Consider the following 24,886-nt stretch of genomic DNA (forward strand, 5'->3'; position numbering starts at 1 on the left):
AGGTTATCAAAATTCTGAGTACTATGACCATGTGAAGAAGGGCTCTAAATAGATCCTAACAGATTAACATTAAATATGTGAATGTTATGTCTCTAAACCCAACTTATACGGTTTATGAAAATGACATAAATAACATCCTATAGCACTTATGCATGTCCTAAAATTGTCCTTAAGATATAAGCTGATTTTTAAGTAACTTATACATACTTAACAGGGAATAGTGCAAATTAAAAGGCTTTTAAAAATGTAATTGAATTTGAAAATGTTTTAACTTGTTGTCTTTTACCTGAAAGTAGGAAAGTAAAATAAAATAAATGAGTAAAATTGATTCACCTGAGCGCCAGAGATCATATAAATACATCATGGGAACATTTATGTAGTTACACGTAAGAACAGAAAGGAGAACGTTTGAGATACAATATGCAAAGTCCAGGGGAAAATATTATGAATAAATAAACAATTTTACAGACATTATCAAATTAGTGAAAATTAATGATTAAATAGCAAAGTAAAAAGACAATTCTTTGTAATTAGTTATTTTGAGAAGGAGTGAATATAAAATAACTCATTGGAATAATAGAGCAAATTACATTAGGTTACCAGCCTGTAGTCATTTATATATTTTAACACAGTATATTATAAAATGTTACATTTATATAAAAAGGCTAATGTGAAGCAAATCAACATTTTTTTTGGTCCATATAAATGAGGCAGATGATGATTGATGAATGTAAAAACTGAAGCTGATTTCATTTGATGCCGTCAGTCCCTGACCTGCCTGCCGGCTGACATAATTTTTCTTCACAGAAACCAGTCTCTGGTGGCTCCCAGTCTTGATCTCATCCAGTGTAGGATGAGTTCTCTTTGAATTACTGGAGCAGGGCGTGCACTAGGATGGATAAATCAGCCAAACAGAAAGGCCTAACAGGGCAAAGAAGCAGTAGGGCACCCGTCCTCACATTGTCCTTAAAGTGACCTTAAGAGTGACTTTCCACAAGGTAAGAGGTAATTCTGTCTCTACTTTGGCTTAGTTTATATCACTCACAGTAAAGGTCATAAATTGTGACAGCTTTCTGTGCTTGAGAATCAGATTACTGTTTGTCTGAGAGAGAGCGGAGAGCCGGGAGGCCTGCTTCTCTCAGGAATTTAGGTCAGGATTCATTCAAGTAATGCCACCCAGGCCTTTCAAAGCAATATCTTACATTGTGGAAATACTTTGAGCAAATTCTGACTGTTGTTCATAAATTATATTACAACCTGAAGGGAGAAAAAGTTATTCTGTCCTTTTTTGACTCCAGCTTTTCATAAGGTAAGTCATAAAGTTTAATTGGTGACCTCAGAGAAAGGTCATAGTTCTTAAATTCAACTATATCCTTCATAACTTCCACGTCAATAATAATAACTGAAGATGATGTTAGTGCTTCTAAATTCAATAGAACTGTCAGCAGCAGTAAATATACAAGAACTACATCCAAATATATGGGAACTTTTCTTGTAAAAAATGTAGATGAAGCTTTCTGGGTGTCTCTGAGACACTGTAAATAATTTGTACTTCATGCAAATAAGAAGCATACCCACATTTCTTAATAGAGGTGACAATATGAAGATTAGAGATTGGAAGAGGGTATGATAAAAGGAGAGAATTACAGTAATGGGATAATCTCTTTTTTAAAAAAGCAATTTTAGACATTCAATATAAATAAATGAGAAGGGCCATAAGCAAGTACATTAAGTCCATGCTTAGGTGATTTTCTTTCTTATAGATAAAAAGATGGGAAATTTCAAAAAAATAATGAAAAATGAAAAGCTTAGGGGAAATATCTTATTGCTCTAAGCTTGTATAAATAATGTGACCAAAACGATGTCCGGTGCCCACTAAAGTGTGGGAAACAACTAGCACTTAAAGTGTTGTGCAAATATGACTCTGAAGTCTGGACGCCTGTTGCTGGTGTGAATGGAACTGAACTGCTGGTTCCCTCCAGGGCTGGGCCAATCAAAGAAATGGAATAAGTGACGAAAATTGGTGGTGAGAAATAAGCAATACAGAGACATTTTAAAATTCCTAGAACCAGATGGATGCTATAATACGTTATCTTTTCATATCAAATAACTCATACAAATATCCTGATTTGTATCTTTGAAAGGCAAGGTCTCATGCAGAAATCACCAACATTTCATGCACCAAAGACGCGATTCAAAATAGAGGAATCACACTTTTAGATCCTGGTATGGCATTTCAGTTTCCAAACACATATATCAAAAAATTTCTTTTGAATCATTAGTATATCAAAGTGCACTGCTTTTCAAATACTTTATTCAGAGATAAAATTTTCAACTTGTGTTATTTCATTAGCATGCTTTACCTGACATATAAAAACCTCCCTTCCTAAAATTACCATTATTTTTCTAATGATGCTGAATCTACAATCATTTTTCACTATAGGCTCTTCCTTAAATTAGTCTTTAATATTGTCAATTCTTCAAATGATCCTCACTTTGTCCTTTTTATTTTTATAGCTATTTCCATAATTTGAAACTAAACTGGGATTCGTGATAACTGGTTTCTGTCCCATCTTTGTTCAAATTTCCTAACTTTATTAAACGAAGGAGTAAAGACTGCTTAATCTAAGTTCTTATTATTGATATTTTTCTTCCATATGCATAAGGTATTATGGGATATTGTATGCATGTGCATGAAAAACTTTATATGTCATGCTGCTTGACTTTTTAATATCAGTACATCATAAAATATTAAATCTAAGAATAATGGCTAATATTTATTGGGTGGTGATTATTTGCCAGATGCTGCTTTAAGTGTTTCACATCTAATTTTGACAATAACTTTATGCTATGCATTTAAAAATCAATCCCATTTTATAGATGAGAGGACTGGGGAACAGAAATGTTAAGGACCTTATCCTAAATCACTCAGTTTGTAAGTAGAGGGCCCAGAATTCAGAAGCAGATAATCTAGCTTCTGCAGCCACTTTTTTTTTTTTAACATAAATAGGGATTTATTAGTAGAAGAGTGGGAGAGGACAGCACCGAGACTCATGATTGCAGGGCCCACCATTTGTCCAGGGGGCCACGATTAGAGATGTACTTGACCCCATAGCCATCGGGGATGTGCCGCTTTTCAGCCACCACATCTTCAAACTTATCTGCATTAAACTTAGTAAAGCCTCACTTCTTGGGATTGTGGATCTTTGGACAGCCAGGGAACTCGAACTTGGCCCCGCATAGAGCCTCAATCACATGCTCCTTGTTCTGCGGCTTGGTGCGAATGGATACGATTATTTGGCCAATGTGGACCTCTGGCCACTGTGCCTTGGGGCTTTCCAAAGGTAGCCCATGTCTGGAGTCTAGATTGGAAATAGCATGAGGTCAGACATGAGTGTCCACTGGAAAAGGACTGTCTCCAAGGTCCCTTAGAACAACCTATACAAACAATAGGTTGCAAACACTACCAAGGCTGCTGTTGCTGTTTGCAGCCATTGCACACTGGCTCCCATGGGGAAAAGAGCACGGTCGGCTTGATGGATGCAGCCACATTCGTAACCATTGTGCCATGCTGCCTGTAAGCTTGCGTTGAAAAAGCTACATCCATTTCTGTGATAAGAATGGCATATAATTCACTAAAAAACTCCACATCAAATTATAATTGTAAAGAATATATCCAATAGCATTTGAAAAATCAGGGTCTATGTATTATTATTATCTTGGCTAAGGGAATGGGAGTAACTTTAAGAAACGTGGCTCAGAGATTGTTTTCCTGTTTTAGGTCTGTTTCCTCCTCTGGGTCTCCAGCTACCTGGCCCCAGGCTATCAACACTGACTTCTTTAACAGTTTCCTGAGGGCCCTTACTACCACCTATTCTTAATAATTGATTATTAACCACTGAAACTGCTACTGCTCTCTATTTATCTTTAACATTCTTATATCTGAAGTCTCTCTGGAAATCACTTTTTTCACCTCTTATAGGACTAGAGTTTTGAATACTCTGGTGAGGATGACACTGTTAAACACCATCAATAGAATATTTTTCTGCTTGGAGTTGGAAATTTAAATGACTCTCCCCTCTTTTGTTCTTCTCTCAGAAATATGAATCTACTCCATAAATGCAATCTGACCCTTACATACTCATGACTCAACTTCTCTGACTCTCCTTTGTTTACCTTTTCTCCACTCGGATAAATCAATCACTTTTTGAAGTGGACACTCTTGTGTAGGCTGCTTCCATGGCCCATTGGTCTCTCACATACACAGTATACAGATATCTGCATTTGGTTTAAATACTAATGCTTGTCCTGTATCAGTTATGACCATTTTAATAGGACCACATGAAAAAAATGATATTTTATACTCAGAGACCAAAGTGTAGCTGCTAACCTTATGAGGATTATGGGTAAAATTCTTGAGTTACTTACCGACTATTCAATATAACTATTAAACACTTCCTAACAACAAGCTGTTTAGACTCAGTAACATGTGGGTTTCACTTTCATTTATGTAAACTCTTGAAGGAAGAGGAGGAAGAGAAGAGAAAGGGGGCACAGAAGGAGAAGAAGAACATCAACAACTACATTTTATAGATGCAATTTTAGAACACGGAGAGAATGGGTAACTTTTCTGAGGATACGGAACTAATGAGAGGTGAAGCCAAGATGTGATTTGAAATAATGATACCTGCCTTATACTATTATGCTGAATTCTGGAACAGATTTCAGGTTCTTTTTAAGAGGCCTTCTCTACACTCTTGTGCTTTTCTATATGCTTATATTCTCGTCTTCATTCTCTTGTTTTCTCTCTCTCCGCAACTCCTTTCTCGCAGTACTTCATTTATTTTATTTATTTTAATTATTATTATTTTAAGCTACTTCTAGGTATCTTAAAACTTTTTCTAGAATGTCCAAAATTGTGTGTGTGTGTGTTTTTTTGTTTCCCTGCTCTTCCCCTAGGGCAAACACAACAGTATGCTATCAAATTTATCCTAAAAGTAAATAAAAAGTCAAAAATAGAGCCAAATTGAGATTTTCCCCTTGTCACGACCCTATCTCAAACCTTTCCCTAATACCTCATGAAGAATTCTTCCTACCATGGATAGTTAGAAATATTGATTTCCCTAGAGTGAACAATGCTCTATAGCACTGAGAAGTGTAAACAACACAGCTTTTCCCTTCTACTTGGCAGAGCAGCCAACAGAAGCTGCAGGAAGTCCCACATTCAATTCCTTATATTAACTTAACATAAAATATACACAGATTTTTTAATGTAAAGAATGAGGTATGGTAGGAAGAAAGCAGATGTGAAGTTCAATGTGATGAAGTCTGAGTGTGGTATCAACCCTATTCAACTAGCCTTCCTTTAAAACTGTTTCTCATTGCCTGGCCAAGGATTATTTGCAATCAACAAACTTGAAAGTTCTTACTGAGAGACAGATGTAAACGTTGCAACAAAAATGAAAACATTCCCATATTAAGATTTGGAAAAAATAAAATAATTTAATTAGAGGTGTTTTAATGATTAAAATATTTTAATATTAATCACCCTCCTATTGCTACCACACATAATGCAATCAGCAGAGTCAATGTGTGTATACTCTTATGATGATAAAGACCAAGACACAGAATTCAATTAAAGACATTTCACTCTACTCGAAGCATATCCCTTGGCCCCTAATTAAGTGAGAAAAAGAACATTTGTATAAAGACTTCTTGAAGTTCTAAAACAGGAAGCATATCCAGTGGTTACTTGGAGATCTCTAGGCCGTTGTAAAGAGAAGAGTGAAAAATAAGGCTAACATGATGCCCTTGCCAAAGGCCTTCACGCACATGAAATAATACTATGGGGTCCCCACTCCTAGCTCCACCCACTTACCTTTCTACTGATTCCTTCACTGTAGTTTGTGAAAAAGGCTTTTGTCTTTACTGTACTGTCCTCCCAGCTTTTCCCCCATTCTCTTCCTTCTACAGCTAAGTTTTAGCACAGTTACTTGAATTTTCTTTTCTACATTTCCTCACCTGCCAGTCACTCATATGTTAACTGCATTCAAGCTTCAACTATGTGGTCTGACCCCACTGAACCTGTGCCAACAATGATCACTAAGGTCTTACTAAGTGCGAGACATAATGTATATATGTTTCAGCCTCTCTTCTCTTGACCTTTTGAAAGCTTGTGGAAAAATTCTATAATACAGAAATTCTCTTCTTTTAATCTCTTTATCATAAGGTTCTCTATGATTATCTCATTTCTTATTGATCATTCTTTTTAAAACTTAGCAGAGTTCTGTCCATTTCATTAGATTTTCAAAGAACCAGTTTGTTTGATTTGTTTATCTGTTGAATATTTTCTATTAAATAATTTTTTACTCTTACCTTTTATATTTTTTGCATTTACTCTACTATTTTTCTAATTTTCTAAGTTGACTTTTTAGCTCCAATTTCAATCTCTCTTTTTTACTGTACTTATATAGCTACATAATTTTCCCATTAAATACCACTTGAGCTGATGTTCTTAATCTGCAGTATTTCATATTTAATTTCATTTTAATATTGTCTTACATTTTGATGTTTTAATTTTTCCAAATGTGTGAATATTTGAAGTGCATTTTTTTTTTGTCTTTTTAAAAATATTCTAAGTGGGAGACTAAAATGATTTGCTTCATGTGTTTTAAAAGATTATTCAAGCTTTTGTGGTGATAGTGAATAGAACATGGCCAGAATGAATGCTAGGAAACAAATTGGAGGTTGTTGCAGTAGTTCTTTTGTGAGAGAACGATGGTTTTATTAAGATATTTATAGTGACAATAGAAGAGTGAACAGATACAAAATATTCACTGAAGGTACAATAGACAGTGTAAATAGTAGCATCATGAAAAAACATTAAGAAAAAAGTGACCAAAGGGTAAGCAAGGGTTAAGAATGAGTAGAGTCTCCCTAATTTCTCTATATGTGTCCCTTCTAATTAAGTAATGAGAATAACTCATATTGGGTCTAGGCTTTAAGTTATCTTAGCCCTAACTGCACTCATGGTTTCCGCCTTTAACGAAACACATAGATATGATGTTTTTTTTATTTACTTAGTGAATAGACTTTAAATGATGTCAATATAAAATAATAGCATCCTTTATTTGGAGTAGGATAACCAAATGAACCAAGGGACTATGTTAACATACACTACAATAACAAAATGCCCTTCTAAATGTGGAAAGGCTAAATATAAATCCTGTTCGATAGTCACTCTTTTTGTAAGCCAATAGAATTCTGTGATACCATTTGCTCAATTTATTTGATTGCACTTAATTTTTAATGGGCACTCAGAATTAGAAGAGTTTGTATATATTAAGGGTAGGGAGGATTGTGCTTGGGAAAGGTACTTGGATAAGAATTGGAATACAGATTTTTTAAGTTACTGCGTTAAGATTTTGTTTACACCATCAAGAATCAATAAACAATCTGAATTAAATATATTTTGGATTTGCTTCCTGGAGGAATAACTAAAGATACATTTTCAAAAAGTGCAGATAAAATTTATTAACAGCTGAAATTAGAGTGAAATACAACAGGACATTCTCTGCTACTTTGTCCTATAGTTTCCTTGCATAATCCAAGAACATTTAATCAGTTCAAATGTGCCTGAATAGAGGAGAACAAAAATTGCTGGAGGGTGAAAGGGATGGGAGGGAACAACCCAGAGATGGCAATTGCCGCTGTAGCTCTCCAATGGCAACAAGTGTTATGGAAATACTCATAACCACAATTGAGCCTATGTACAGCAGGAAACTGGTCTTTGGTGCAAAGAGGAACAGACTTTTCAGTTGTTTTAATTTGTCCATGTTGTGAAATAAAATAATGACCATGTAAGGGAATTTAAAAAGAGAGAATCTGTAGATCCAGGGTAAGATTGCTGCTTCAAATAGGGCTCACTCTTCTAAAAAGAAAAAAAAAAAAAATCGTATATAGCCCCAAGAAAATCTACAATTTTAAATTACTATTGGGAGGCATTTACTTACTTTAATCCCCTCCCCTCAAAAAAAATCTGATTCTTAAAGGCTAGTTCAAGTCTTGTTCTAATTTGTGATGTGTATGTGTGATATATTAGTCTATAAAATTTGTTCAACAGGCTTGAAGCAATCCTACAGCACAACTTTTTTTTTTTAACTCTACACAATTACCTGTTGAACATGGTTTAGAAAATTCCTTGCATACCCATCTCTTTTCTATCTGGAGTAGAGTACAGATTCACTAATGTGCATTGACTGTCTCTGTCCTACCTTATGAAATTTTTCATAAAGTCAAAGTTAGATATAAACTCAAAAGTGGAAAGTGCAACTATGTGCAGTAATCTTTGATACATAAGGGTCATTTTATATATTAATCAACAAGAATAATTTTTAAAAAATGTAATACTGGCAATGTAACCGTCTGTTATGTTAGCCTCAATGAGATTTTCTTCATTTGTTCAAAATACATTAAATATTCATTTAGTAAAGTGAATATATTTCAAATGTTCATTTTCATTGTAGTTATCTTATAATTAATTATGGAGTATTTGAGATTATTGCTAGTGGATACTATGAATTTCTTTTCGGTGATAGGAATTTCTTATATAGTCACTAAGACACTAAAATTACAGAAATTTTTCATTATGTTTCCTCCTATTTTTCTTTTCACCTGTGGTTTAATGTTAAATGGTCTTTCTTAATTTATAAACAACTTATTGTATGAAATAAAAACATTTTAAATTGTTGAGCACTTCTGTCTTTTAGGTTAGCAGTTATGCATGTCCTGATTTTCAAACTTTATTTCAGAAACAGATTAAAACATACATGTGCACACACACACAACACACACACACACACACACACACACACACACACACACCTTGAATTTGCTTAGGAAAGAAATCCATCAAAATAAATAATTCATGTTGGGATGGACTGAAATCTAGTCTTTTAGGAGGTGCCAACAGATGGTTTACATTTATAGAATACACACTTGCTGACTTCCAAATAGAAATTAAAATTCATAAAGTATATCATTAGTACTCCTTATAAGCAGCATTATGTTTATGATATGAATTTGGTTTTCCCCAGGTGAATAGTTTTTTTTTAGTTAAAAAAAACAAAACCGTGTAACGAATTGCTTTCCAGTTACTATTTCATATTAGCATGTTTTAAATCAAACCTTGCTGGTGATCATACAGCAACATTAAGTCAATGGGCTCAGAGCTAGATGAGGCTTTGTTTCCAAGATAGCCAAGATTTTATAAGAACTCTTAGACTTTTTTCATTATTAAAACAATCGATATTACTACAACTAATAAAATATGGCAGCTTCTCAAGCGTTTGGATATTATTACATCAGGTAGGTTAGGAATGTTCAAACAATATAATTAAGAGTAAGGCTTCAACTTATTAAAGGTCAGGCAACTAGGCCCTTTTAGTTAATTTTAGCAACTCTTTGGCCTAAGTGTGGCCACTTAATTCCATGGAATTACAGTAACATTTCTTTTTCAGTGAACCTTGCTACTAACTAAAATGTTAACATTTAACTCAGGTAAGGTTATGATTAAAACTTACTTTAAGCCCACAAAAAGAGATGATTTAGTGCTCATTAAGATATTGTCTATATAGTAGAAAAGGTAATATTGTCAATTATACATTTAATGCAATCAAAAAGTCCAGAAAACCATTAAAAAAAATAAGCCTGGGACCTTATTCACTGCGTAGGTAGTGGCTTACCTGATCACATTAACTAAATAAATGGCAAACCCTCTTCAGAACGGCTGTATTTATATGCAGGCTATAAGAAAATTAACTAAATGAACTGACCAACTGCTCGATGCCCTTGTGTTTTAACTCTTTTAAATTATACAGGCAATTGTTTTTATTGTCTTCAACATGTTGGGTTGCCCAATGCCAAATAATTTAGACAAATATTATAGTGGCAAAAAACTTGTCATTTTAGTAAAACAAATAAACAAAAAAGTCAGATATAAATGTTTTGGTATCATAGAAATAAAATAACTGGTGCTTAGGTTGGATTCGTTGCTTTCTAAGCAATAGTTTCAGTAATGTATAGATAGTTCCTCCACATTTTTATGCAGAAAATACGTAAGTGCTGGCACAAATCATTCCAAGGCAGATGTAGTATTCTCCCTTTGTAAACTTTAGATATTATATACCCTGTGGCAATGGATGAGGGACAAAAGTTGTGGACACATCTACTGACAAACACCTAGAGTTTATCTGATATGTTTGCTTTTTCGGTGATTAATTTGATATGCTAAATTAGGGATAAAAATAAACATTATATTTAGATTCAACTAATCCTTAATCGAGTTAACATGTAGTATACACATAACCAAAAATAAGATTGAGCAAGATCTTTAAAATGGGTTTAGGAAAAATACAAAACAGATTTTATACGATTATATTTTATTCTTAAAAAATAAAATATAGAATATAATCTTTGATATTTTAAAAGGGATACAATGATTTGGTGGTCTTTTTGAATATTATGTTCCAGCATTCAATATTACTATCTGTCAGGATGTTTTTTTTTTTCAACTAGACACATAGTAATCCAAAAGCTTACATTCTACAATTTTTTTTGAAAAGCAATTGGCATTAAATGTCCTTGAAAACACAAAGTAGAAACAAATTCTTCCATGTAAAGCTCCCTAATTAAATAACTTAAAAAAAAAAAAAAACCTGTTAGCAGGAGATTATGCTTAGTGAAATATACTTTATATATCACAAAGACCTTGAATACATTCTGGGTTGTATGGTGAATAATTAATAACATGGATATACCCTCTCTGTCTTTAGGTTAGGAGAAGGTATAGTGAGGGCAGAGAGAGCCCTCTGGAGAGTAAGAGATCCCCAGATAATAATATATAGCAGCTGAATTTTCAACCTGGCAAAGGAATCCCAACAGTACAATGGTGTTAGGTAGAATTTACACTTTTGAGCCATCTTTTACCTTATAGTGTAAATGGAACCCAGATGTACTCTCTTGTCCCTGGTGGAATGAGTAGGAAGACTTTTGGGCTCAGATTCAAGGACCTGCCACTATTATGGCTATTGCAAAGGACAATTCAAGTGGCAAAACACCCAGATAGGGTGTGGATGTGGAATGACAGACCCAAAGTTCTGGTCAAAGGAGCTCCTACCAATCAGACAGTAGTAAACTAAATCAGACTATAGCTTACAGTAACAACTGGGCAAGTAGCAATGATGTTGATGAGGGTTACTGCCCTGGGAACCAAGGGAGCCAGAGGATGCTGGTTTCAACATGTCAGATTTTCCCTTCCCATCAAGAGATGACTTAGACCATATTCCTCCCAACACATATCAAGATAACATCTTGGAATAAATCTGAGGAGGGGGACAGGTGGCTAAGAATGCTGAGGAGCTGTACATTTTATCTTAGAATGATTGAACATTTAGTAAAGAATTTGTTAACTGTCAGAACAAACACATTTTAAAATAGATAAGACTATATACTTTGTTTTGCTTTCCTGCTATTCAGCAGATGGTGGTAAGTTAGACTCAATTAATTATTGATAAAATAAATTAAATTTATCTACATACCTGAGTAAGCTGTGAGTTTGCAACCCTACAAAAACAGGTAGTATTATTATGATTATTTATATCTTTTATTGTGTGGTATATCCTACATCCAGATGAAGGAGGGAACCATACAACATCAAACTTTTCAGTTTTCATGCATTTTATCAGAAATCTCTCTGAAATAGCCATACAACATCCTTTCAGGTTGGCCTTGGTTTCTACATTACATAAACCCAAATACAAAACACCTGCATCTAGGGACCTCAGTAGCCTGATTATGGGACATCTAGAAATGTTCTGGTTGTTTTCTAGGCAGGAATCTAAAGGGAGGCTCCTAAGTCCTGATTATAGTTAAGGATCTCACTCAGAATATAGGCTCAATTTTTATGAGTAGCAGAGACCAGCAATGAACAGAATCTAAATTGTAAGGAAGTCAAGTAGCTACTGTTTCTATACTTTTCAGAAACCTGAGCCACCATATTAGAAATATGGCTATTCTTCTGGAGTGACCTTGGAGATGTCATGTGGAGAGTGGGAGTCTCTGACACTACATGGAGAGACCAAGCTGTCCGAAGAGTCCCAGAACTGGTGCAGTCGTGTGAGTAAGAGATCTTGGATATATTATTCCATTTGTGCACCCCTATTATCATAGCCCCAGTTAACGTCACTGGGAGCAGAAAGACTGCCAAGCTGAGCCCAGTAAATGCCTAGAGTCATGAGAAAAAAAGTGGACACTTGTTTTAAGTCACTAAAATTTATGATAGTTTTTCACATAGGAACAAGTAACCAAAACTGAAACTTTACCAGAAGCAGGGTTTTGCTGTAACATAAACCAAAAATATGTGGCATTGGTGTTGTGATGGAGACTGGGCAGAATTGGGAAGGACTTTGAAAAGATTGTTAGTGAAAACTGGAAAGGCTCTGTTTTTCAGCTTTCTACGCCACCCTCACTTGGATTTCTGTCACAATCTCTTGATCTTTCTGTCACAAATCCATTTTTTCCAAGTCAGAAATTATACTAAAACCAAATCTGATAATGTCAGAGTGAAAAACTAAATAAATAAACCCTGCCCTCCAAACCTTCAAAGATACTCTACTAAGCACTGACTAATTTGTTTTTATTTTCATATTGGGTGCTTTAAGATCTGGTTTACGCTTGCTTCTTTGGTCCTAAGAGTTAGAGCGTACATTTTGACTTGAGAAATGTTTCTCTATGTTTGGCATCCTCTACCTTCTCTTGTATTCTCTTTTCTTTTTATTAATTTTTTGCTTAGGAATTTCAGTTCAGATGTTATTCATCTTATCACGTAAATGTCCATATTCTTCTGCTACGCTCCCCATACTGTGCTACCGTTCCAACTAACATGTTTCTGAATTCTGACATTTTTCATATTCCTTACTATTGTGACTTCCACATCCTTTCTTGGCTAATCTAATTCCCAAATGTTCTTTTCATACTTCTTTGGGGAAATCTTTCCTCACTTTTCCAAGGTTGAGTTAGATGCCCTGCCTCTGGATCCTATGGTATCCCATCCCCACCCCAGAAACTGTGTTTTTCAAACTACAATACACCTGTGTGTTTATGTTGAACTTGTTCCCCTTAGATTCTCAGTAAATTAAAGGCAAGAGTCATGCCTATTTTTTTCTGTTCCCAGGGTTGAGAATAGTATCTGGTATACAGTTGGCTCTTTATAAATATACTCTGACTAAATAAATAATGAACAAATAACGGGGCCAAGTACTTTTGTACTTTTTCTCAAATATTTTCATTCTGGCAAAGTAAACATAAAAAATCCATCTCCCAATTTGTGGTATTTATGTAATTTTTGTTTGCTTCTTGCTTTTATTGTGAGGGGATTATACAGTGGGAGTAGTGGTAAAATTGGGGAGTATGGGTTGTTGTTGAAGTACCCTCTTGCCCTTGGCCCAGATTAAGTAGGTAAATGCTATTGAGTACATGTTAATACTACATAAAAGGCAACCTTTTCTATGGTGGCCTATTCTCTGTGCTCATTCAATTGTTGTTTTTACAAGGCAAATAGCTATCAGTGTATAGAGAAGCCATCAAGCTCTTATAAATGGTTTTAAAATACTGTTTTTAGTTTGTATGCCTTCAAATTGCGCCTAAATAACACAGTTATTTTTGACTGATTGATTCTAAGAATTTTGCTATTACAGCCAAACTATGACATTTTGCATCATATATTTTTAGCATTTTTAAAGAATGAAATGCTTTTCTATTTTTTAAAATGATTTTTCATTTTGAATTTCAGCCAAATATCTCAAAAATCCATAGCTCCTAGAACTCAGAGAAAATTAGCAAGGCCAAATAAAATATATGTGGCTTGCTGCTGCAGCTGTATATTTTAAAGAAAGCTAATATATCGACTAATTCTTAGAAAAGCATCCATAAATTGCTGTCTTTGAAAAATGTTTGTAGCTATAAAGGCTAGAGATGATGTCATTTTGCTGCCACAGGTAAAGAGGCTTCTGTGTGTTTGACCTTTTAAGTATATCTATTGAGATTCTAAATACCAATGTACCAAACAAAATACATCCACCATTATTTCTCCAACAGGGCTCAAAATAAAATGTTTCACTGTATCAATTTATATTCTTATGCTTTTTTTACCCTCTGATTATTTTAATGGCTACCTTTTAACACACAAAAGAATACACATAGGCTTAACTAAATGGACAAATACTATTCATTTTAATATAGCCTCATAATTTAAAGTGATCATTGTCTAATCAATTTCCTTGATATTAATGATCACCACTGGCATTAAAATACATTAATACTTAAGTAATATGATGTGCTGCAGTATAACTGAAGATTTTTTGTTTTAATTTCTTTCTTATATGAACATTACTTTATATTTTAAAGCTAATTTCATTTGAAATATAATTGATGAATAAGTTAGTTTCCTTCTAGAAATATCTGTGATATATTAAACGTATTTGTGTATAAGTGTATATCTGTGTGTTTTCCAGGGTGTGGCAGATTAAAGATGCCATAGATTCTTTGATGCTTTTCCTATCAAGTCTTAGAAGGTTCTGAACTGTTTTAACCGAAAGACAACAGCAAAAGTGATAATTTCTGGGCCAATTTCTGGGCCAGCCCTTAGGAAAGACTGCAGCTTCCCCCTCCTGTCTTTTGAAAGTACATGGGTAAGTATATGGATACAGACCAACTCAGCCTTTCAGTACTCCATGCTAAGGTGCAAAGCTGAACTCCCTAGTCATGCCTCATGGAACAGAAGAATTACTTGCTAAATTACTGACCCACAGAACCACGAGTTGCAATAATTGGTTGCTGTTTTAAGCCACTAAGTTTTGCACGATTTGTTATACAACAGATAACCAGATCATAGGATAAATGGTATAATTCTTGGGCTGACACTCATTTGATGATTCACTTTCATCAAACTATTTCAGAACTACTCTACTTACTAGGCTACAATAGGACAAATATCTAAATATCAGAAATAACCCACAAGGCATATCAACATTGAAACTATTAAGTCTGTAATTACAGGTTAAAGACCTAATAGAAAAAAAAAATCAATGTTACCAGCCACGTATTACCTAATTTTTATAACTGTTTTGGAGGTAAGTCAGATCTGTTAGCTTCTACCCCACTGATCTAACCAATTAGTAGAACTATCCAAGTTTAGACTTTAAACATCTAGATTAAACAGTAAAATAACATGTGCACGTGCATGTGCACTCACACGCACACACATATACACACTCTCCAAATACTTCTCTCACATCGCCAGATTATAAGTCATCTCATAAAGATTCTGTGAGATAAGTGAATTTACCCACCACCCACAGGCAGCTGTTTTTGGGTAGGAATTAATCTACAACGGCAATAAATAAATAAAACAAAAAGGGAATGAAAAACAACATATGCCTTTTAGTATTCATATGTATGTATATAAATACAGATACTTCAAGCATATGCAAATTTATTGATTTAGAATTCAGCACGAAGAGGTGCCCAAAGAAGTCTCAGAATAACAATGTAAAAACATATAAGAAATTCTTCTTCCATTTGGTTTCTTTTAAAATTTTAAAATAAAACTAGTACCACTTTAAAAAACAAATAAAAGAAATATGTTATAGAAGGTATAATCTTTGAGGATTCCTAGCATTATTAATCAGTTTTAAAGAAAGTTAATTTTGCTTTTCCTTTAAGAAAAGTATATAAATCTTCTGTGGGTTAAATGCTTTAACTCATTTAACCCTACAAAGCATAACATATATAGAACACAACACTGAAAATTTTGAGAATAAGTTATTTTATATTTCCATTCTGATAGAGAAGGGGTTATTGAAAAATAATTCAAATATTAGAACATTGAGAAGTAACTTCCACTTTGACAGTCTTTGCAGGATGTAAGTGCAACATATTAGCTATTATGGGAAACAAATTACTTTTAAATTTAGCAGCTTAAAACAGCAAACATACATTATCTCACAGTTTCTATAGGTCAGGAATTTGGCATTGGTTTAACAGGGTGATTCTGGTTTAGAGTTTGTCCTGAAGTTGCAGCTAAGTGGTCACCAAGCATCGGACTGGTTTCTGTGATGGCTCACTCACATGGCTGTTGGCTGGAGGCCTCTGTCCCTCGCCGGTGTTGGCAAAGGCTTTATTTAGTTCCTTGCTATGTGGTTCTCTCCACAGGGCTACTTGAGTGCCCTCATCTCATGGCAGAGTGAGGGATGAGAGAAAAAGAAGGAAACTGCTCTATTTTTTATGACCTATTCTTTGCAATCACACATCACCACTTGGACTTTATTTATTAAAAATGAGCCACTGAGTCTACCCTATACTCTAGGGGAGGAGAATCAGGCTCCAACTCTTAATGAGAGTGATATCAAAAAATTTCTGGACAAAATTTACAATTACCACTGGCTGGCTCAAAGACTTACTCAAAATCAACTGCATTGGTTTATTTGGGCCTGAATTAGATGTAACAGTCTAACTAAAGTGGCTGTGGGCCATAGTTGGCATATATTTCTAAAGACTGTATCCTTTCAGGGATTTTCTCTGACTCTACCTGGGAGTCTCACAAAGATCGAATATATCCTCTCAAAATGCAGCTTCGTATTCTGGCTGTACGGGAGCAGACCAGGTCAAGGTGTTAGCCAGACTGAAGGAAATGGTGCAAGGCTGAAAACCACCAGCACCGAATTGCACTTCACAGATTTAGAAACTTCCTATTTAGATGCAATCCATTCGTCTTCTCTGTTTTGTTTGTTAGGGAAATTTTGTTTTCACTCCTGAGAAACACATGATTTGAATCCAAAATAAACCTTAAAATCAACTACATAGAGAAAACTTTTATAACACTTCTCTAAATAGATGGCAAATATTTAATTATTTGGACTAAAAATCCTACTATACTCCATTTGATAGAGAATTAATAAGTAGGCGTTGTGGAAAGGTGGCAATACACTGACCTTTCTAAATGAGGAGTCGTGGATTCTGTTGTTGTCACATGAGAAGGATATTCCTCAATTTACCTCAAGTGAAAAGGGTTTCATTTTTAAGATACATGAAGATAACGGTAGAAACAGAAAAGTAAAGCTGTCAGAATAGACACTGCACCATGCAACTCAGTGCTCTTCTTCCACAGGCCGCATACTGTCTCTGGTGGCACTCCCACTGTTTACTGCACGTATGCGTCATGTCCCTCTTAACTGAGTCCCTCCACTTACTCAGTTTCTACGGTCACAACTTTTGCTGCCATTTGGCCTATTGGAGCCTCTCCCGCCTGTGTACATTATGCCTTTCAGCTTCTAAGTCACTGATTAGCCTGTGTTCTGTTCCATGTGAACTGGGTGGGGGCCCCACCCATCCTTTCAACTAGTCAGCTCCGGTTAGGGCAAACAGGGGCAAAGATGCCGTGGCAAATTTGTTTCTCCTCCAAGGGGGTTGTTGGTAATACAGGCATTCTGAGTCCTTGCCCAAGCAGTCCACTGTTGAGAGGATAGGTGATGAAATGAATAGAATATTTTAGTTCTATCTTTCCACTAATTTCCTATATGACCTGGAAAAAGACATTATATATATATATTTTTTTTTTTTTCTTATTTATAAAAGAGGAATTCATTTGTTTATTTACTAAATAGACCTTGAAGGCCTATTTCTGTGAAGCCATGAGCTGGAACTTGTGGGGTCTTGAGAGATGCTTAAGAAATCCCTTTACTTTCAAAAGCTTCAGTGACTAATAGGAAGTACGAAGCATCTAAACAAATAAGTAAAACATGAGGTAGAAAGTGACTTTAAAACACAGAGTTTAAACATATAGCTATTGGGATTCAGATTAGAACTAGGTAAATCAGAGGTAATATCTTCCTTAACTACCTTATAGAACCAATTATACATTAACTGATATAATATGGGTACACATTTTGAAGGGAAAAGCTTGTAGGACCAAGTTGCGAAAAGAATAGAGCCCTATAGGAACATAGACTTCGTTATGAGTAAGCAATAATTTAGAAATTGATGACTGATCAGATTGTTTTTAAAGCAGCCTTGAATTTGTAAAATATTTTTATAAGACTCTCAGATCTTTTTTCACAAAAGACTGTGGCCAAATTTATTTTTTTACTATTTTAATAAATATCTGATTCAAAAAGAAATAATATGAGAAATGTGCCATGGTCCAAGCTATGTTGCTTGCTGTTTGTATGTTCTTGTGCAAGTCTTTTAATTTCTAAGGCCTTAGTCTTCTTGAAAACATAAGATTACTAAACTAAAGAATTTGAAGATCCTTGTAGCTCTGTGATTCTATTGAGTCTGGTCCAATTAGTCAAACAGTTACCTGCCATTACGGAGACTGCGGTGTATACATTTTAGCACCAAACCACAATTTAATAACAGGGCACAGGAGCCACAAAGCCTCCTATTCTGTTCCATTACTAATTTATCAGGGGCTAAAAGCAACCGAATTGAGGATCCCAGGCAGACAATGATGCCTTTGAGGGGCAAGAGAAATATCGTTTAAAGGAAAAGCATAACCATTCTAAAATAATGGAACAGCACATGGCTTGAGTGCTTGAAAGAGAGCACTACAAAAAACGTATTCTGGGCTTAAAGGACCCAAACACAAAGGCTTTTAGTTGGACTTTTAAGGGGAAAAGAAAATAGCTCCCAATAAATTGGTTTCCCCAGCATCCTTTTGTGTGTGTGCTGGTGCAGAGGGGGATGCGGATGGGGGTAGAGGAAAAGGCAATCTATAATTTTCCAAAAATTTAACAATATTATGTTTCCTATTTTGAACAAAATCCCAACATTTTGCTAGTGGGGATAAAGAAAGGAGAAGAGATATTCTTGCATCCTTGTTTATCTTAGATACCGAAAGATCATGCATACAACCATACTTGTTTGTTGTATTAGCGATATAGCTACATATCTTCTTCCCATTATTCTCCTTGCTATTCTGATTTAAAATACAATAAGCACATAGTACTATATGTGCATATGTGATTTAATTTAATCTGATTTGAAGAGCAGCAATGAGGCTAAAAACCAAGTAATTTGCTAATTAATTATGTCACATATATTATCTCTCATAATGACACATGATTATAGTACGTTTTATTTGGAGAATTAGTAATTGTCAACCTGAAGAAATACAGAAGATACATGTGAAAAAAACCTTTTGGTATCCCAATCAGGTTGGCAAGGCATTTGTTCATAGATTCTCAGTACTAAAGATTTTTAATTGTGAAAAATTCTATAAAACGCCAGGCATTATATTACTATAAGCATATATGTAAAATTATAAGTTGGAAGATAAATCTCATACGATAAAAAAGGAAACGTGTTTTCTGAATCTCTATAGATGACCATTGACTATGAAAGAACATTTAAATACTTAGATCAGAAAAATATATTTTCCAATTATTTTTCTGTTGAGATTTATGTCTTTGAAGAAGCTATGCACACAATTACTTTATCACTGCATTGTACAATAGTTATTTTTATCGGCCATATCTTCATCCTCAACTCTGCCTAATGTCACTCTACTTTTGTTGTTTAAATCAGATAATCATCCATGACTGAAAACATTTTCTCTCTTACCTATTATCATATCCATACAACAAAATCAATCCCATAAGAACAAGGAGATGTTCATAGTACACATTGTGGAGTTTTAACTATTTAAAATTTTTACTTATTTTGCATAGATGGCTATCACCCTGGCATCCTTAAATGAAAGACAGATTCCAACTGCCAATTGCTTCTGAATAATCAAAGATTTTAAAGGAAAAGAAAGATATAAAGCTTGTATTTTGTAGTATTGATAATAAGGAAACTATTTTGGGGGGCAGATGGAATAGTTGAATGAAAGGATGTTTCTGAAAATAGTCAGGATATCTTCTGGTACAGCAAATGAAGAAATAATGATAATGTTACCCAATATATCCGTCTCCTATTAGTTATAAATTTACAAGATCACAGTTTTCCTCAATAGGGCATGTGGTAAAGTGTTTCATAATGTCATTTCAGGTGTGAATATATAGGAAGGGCATGAAACTGATGTGCACATGTAGTTTGTGGATTCGGGTTGATTGCTTTATAGTCATAGCCATTATATTAATATCAAGCAGTGTGGGCTCCCTGGTTTATCATATTTTAATGACAGCAAGACTGGAATGCTGGGTTTAGGGATGATTTAGGATCTTAGTATTTTGGTTAGCACAGTTTAATTATGGATCTTCAGGTGATATGGTTCAGAGAACAGATTTTAATTGAATGACAACTCTACATACAAATGCTGTGGATATCTCCACTGGTTAAGCCCATTTATCTTGTTTTGAAAAGGCATGCTCTAAAACTGTACAGATGTGATATCACTCAGTTGTTTCTAGTAAGTGGCTCTAATTAAATTTTTCTTCCTTTCTTCCTTCTTTTCTACTTGTTCACATTAAGGGAAATGTATGTGTGTGTGTGTGTGTGTGTGTGTGTGTGTGTGTGCACGCGCGCGCATCTGTACAAAAATATATCTGTATAATTTCTTACCGTGTCCACAGATAATATATTAGTATCTAGAAATAAGTATTCTAAAATTTTATTCTAAGAATAATCTTCAGAGGGATTTAAATTGTTGAATGCATATTTATATTTTATTGTTTTATGAAAGAATGTCCTAGACTTGAGCAGCTGTGTCCCCTATTTCAATGGGCTTGAACAATATACTTTGGCTTGGGGCTTTGGCTAACATGAAGATATCGTGACTTGTATGCTCAGTCTGGGATTTGAAGTAGAAGGTAACCGCTTATGCGGTCACTGACTGCCTACTCGCAAAACGATGTGACAGTCCTAGGCTTCACTTCTTTCTTAGACAATTTGCGATAATCAGTTCTGAGTTGGGCAATAGCTTCCATATTTTATCTTACTTTTCCTCTTGACAGCAAATGATCCTACCTTCATATACATGGTCAGAGTTTTCTTACTAAAATGCAAACCTCCTCAGGTTACTTCCTACAAGAAGTTTTGAATGATTCCTAGTCATCCAAAATTCTAATTTGCCAGCATGGCATTAAATATCCTTTATTAACTGTCTCCCCTCTATCACTTGACTTTATATTGTCTTTATCACTTGATAATTTGCTCACTAACATCAGACTTACAATTTCTCACTCTATACTGTTTCTATGAGTGTGTGTTATACATGAAGTTTCTTGTACTTTGAATGTCCTCCATAAACCTAAATTCTTTTTCATTATTTAAAATTCAGGTTAAACACCACAAACTCTGAAGTATCCCTGTACCAACTTTGGCCAGAAGTAATGAACACTTTTTATGTTACTACTACTTTGAATATACTTAACTTCTATGTTTGTCTTCATTGCATTATAGCTTTGCCATTTTTAAATGTGTATTTCTCCTTGAATCTTGAGGCAGATTCCATATCATATACATCTTTATAGTTCCAACTCCTATCACATAGGGTTGTCACTCAACAAAAAGTTTTTGCATTAAAACTTGTTAAACTAACATTTAATTATGAGCATTTTCCCCCAGCGATAGAACACAAAGTTCTTGGTCACAATTCACTATAAGCCTATTTCTTCAGATAAACCACACTTAAATCTTTCCACATTTTCCCTCTAATTGCTTTTCTTTCAGAGAGGGAAAAGCAACATTTAGCAAGCACTTAATTGCAGCATGTGTAGAATGAGTCAAATGGCATCCATGTGTGGAAATTTTAGTAGTTCACACAGGGTCTCTGCTGGCTGGAATGGCTACGCCTTTGACATTTGACAGAAGACAAGACATGGCTACAACAAATAGTGTCGCTTAACAAAATCAGCTAGCAGTTCTTAACAGCCCTTAACAAAATCCACAATGCCAATGATGTGCTGCTAGTAAAAGATTAGAAGAATTCCAGAAGTTTGGAAGCACATCTGCAAAGCTAGTTAATAATAAAGGTGAGGCTAATCAAAATTTAGGGCAATGAAAATTGTAAGTAACAAAATAAGTTTTGACTTAGTCACGTCTTTTATAGCACATGAATATTTATCTAATTCTTAATTCAAAAAGAGTGAGTTCTTTACTCTTTATAAATATAAATGCAAGAAATTCTGAAATCTCATTCACAATTTTAGTTGCTACTCTCATACGCTATGTGAGACCTATTAGTATATAGAAAATATTTCAGTCTTTTTTAATATTCAAAAATGAGATGGTATAAAGTTCATATTACTCTGATGTTAATAGTTTAATATTTACTGTTTCTTAGCACAGTTATATGCAATCTGCCCCTGCTAAGAACTACAGCCTCACTATTTAGTGAAATACATTTTTTCAATTAATACTATACAGTCCCTTATTCCCTGTAATAAAGGCAAGTAAACCAGTTATAATTCTTGTTGAATTGTAGAACTACATATTTTCTTACAACTTTTTCACTCTCCTCAAAAAAGATCTTTTAATAGGTAAACATTTCTTGATTTTCTACTTTTTTCAAAAAGTATATTTAGTTGATAATGAAAATGAGTTAAATCAATTATAGCAGATCTATGTGACAAACTTAAACATCGTTGAAGTCATAATATACGTATTATGAAATAGATACCTAGGGTATATTTTAAATGAAAATTTTAGTTTTGCAATATATATGCACAGTCCTATTCCAACTTTGTGTTGTATATATATCATCTCCATATTGGAAACATTACCAGAAACTACACACTGAATTATTAGAGGTATCACGCCTCAACCATATTACTATGAATTTTCTTTTGGTGCTTTTCAATATTATAAAAACAATAACCATTAACATTTAAGAAACTATCGTATGTCAGCCACTGTGCTAACATCTTTCCCATGAATTTTCTCAGTTAATACAACAACCAAATGATGTCAACATTACTATAATTTTTATTTCACAGATGAAGAAACAGATTATTAAAAAAAAATTTTGTTTCTTATTTTGAAAAAATAAAAAAGTTCTACTCCTAAACTTTACTTAGCCACACTTCTCACTCTGCACCTATAGAGACCATTTTTGCTTTACACTGAATCAAAAATAACTTGATTTAATCTTGTTTCCTAAGTACGTATTTTATTTATTTGACCACATACGTACACCCTGCTCTAACTGAGCTCCTAAAATGCACTGCCATTGCATGGGTGCTACAGAGCTGAACAAGACATGAAACCTACCAGCTTGTCCAGAGGCAAGTCATTGATTGATTGTACCATAATTATTGCTGTAATGGAGAGGCTACAAAGTGCTAACAGAGCATAGTGGTAGGAGAGATGTAGTAAGTAAATGTCTCAAAGAGAAGATGCCCTTTTTACTAGGTGTTTAAGCTGATCATTCTTTTCATCTTTCTTGAAGGTGCTTCAAGTATAGCAAACTGAAATAAGGACAGAAAACTAAAATTAAAAATACAATAGTTTAGCAGAGCGCAGGGAAATGTTATTTTCAGACAAGTCTCACAGACCACTTTGTACATGACATATCAGTTGGGCTGGGCTCACTGATGGCTGTACCAAACTGCATCTGATAATTCATAGGTATATTAGTTGGACATCCATATGTGCCAAAGGACAGATATTAAATCCTTTATATTTTTAAAATTATTTATAATACATATTTTTGGAAAGTACCTTTATATTTGTCAGAAGATGTTATATAAATGATTTAAAGAAACAAAGAATACATTTATGAGACAAATTTGCACTTACAGATTTGAGAAATCCTTGACCTTAATGGCATTCCTGGAGTAGCTTCGAATACTTAATGGCAGTCAGTATTCCTGGAGTAGCTTCAAATACTTAAATATTACATCTTCTTTGTGTTTAAAAAATTTTTAAAAAGGAGACCTATCCTTGGAATTGACTTTTCTGTATTACTAGAAATTGTATGCATCAATAGACTAGTATAGGTTGTTGCTTTTTAATTCTCTTTAGAAAGTGACAGCAATTAGATGCTGGAGACCTCTCTGCCTACTGACCCACAAAGTTTGCAGTTTCAGAAATCATTATTTACAATTAGTGCTAGTGTACAGCCGAGCATCCTCTACAACCACCGTGGGAAGCCCTTCATGAAGTCTACCTAACATAACACCCAACACCTGTGAGGCAACTTTGCCCAGAGATGGGTGGTTTCACTTCCTATCTATCCAAAAACTGTGCTTCACTAAGCACTAAAGCATAATGCTTAGGAAGGGCAGATTACATGTGACTGGATAAAAATTAAGGAACAATATGGCTTCACATGTTAGCATGGTGACAATTTGTACTTAATGGCACCCAGACTTTAAAAAGTGAAAGAATAACAGGAACATATTACGTAAGCACTAGTGTCTTGCACTAAAGGATATGCAAGCAACCAAAATTTAAAATTGTCTTTCAAAATCTCTTATGGTAACTATTGATCTTCAAAAAGGGGAAAGATATCTGAATTGGAAATAGGATAAATGTTCACATAATGAACGTTTGCTTATAACTGACTTAGTCACTTATACATTTCATTACCCTAAATTCTCATGTTTGCAGTCCTTAAATATGTTTTAAAACACATTTTTTCCAGATCTTTCTAGATAGGAAGTATTTATAAGTTAACTGAACATTAAATGCCTGGATAATTTCTGAGATTCCAGACTGTGTTTCAATAACTAAAGTTATAAATACATAAGCATATTATAACTTAATGTTTTACTTATTATCATAATTATAAAATATGTGCCAAAAAACCCTAAGACAATATTAGGGAAACATTTCAATAGCCAAAAAAAAAAAAAAAATCCACCAAAACCAAAATTTTCTTCACCTG

General features: G+C 34.3%; 1 protein-coding gene and 1 non-coding gene across 5 annotated transcripts in view; both read right to left on the minus strand.

The window, feature by feature from the left end:
• Window positions 1-24,886, minus strand: part of DGKB (diacylglycerol kinase beta) — a 583,166-nt gene that overhangs the window by 86,037 nt on the left and 472,243 nt on the right. The gene's annotated exons all lie outside the window — the stretch shown is intronic.
• Window positions 3,411-3,546, minus strand: LOC118610869. The gene has a single exon (XR_004954130.1). It is a non-coding gene; the product is annotated as a small nucleolar RNA SNORA70 (small nucleolar RNA).

Source organism: Rousettus aegyptiacus, unplaced genomic scaffold (assembly GCF_014176215.1).
Source record: "Rousettus aegyptiacus isolate mRouAeg1 unplaced genomic scaffold, mRouAeg1.p scaffold_m13_p_13, whole genome shotgun sequence".
NCBI classification, from domain to species: domain Eukaryota; kingdom Metazoa; phylum Chordata; class Mammalia; order Chiroptera; family Pteropodidae; genus Rousettus; species Rousettus aegyptiacus.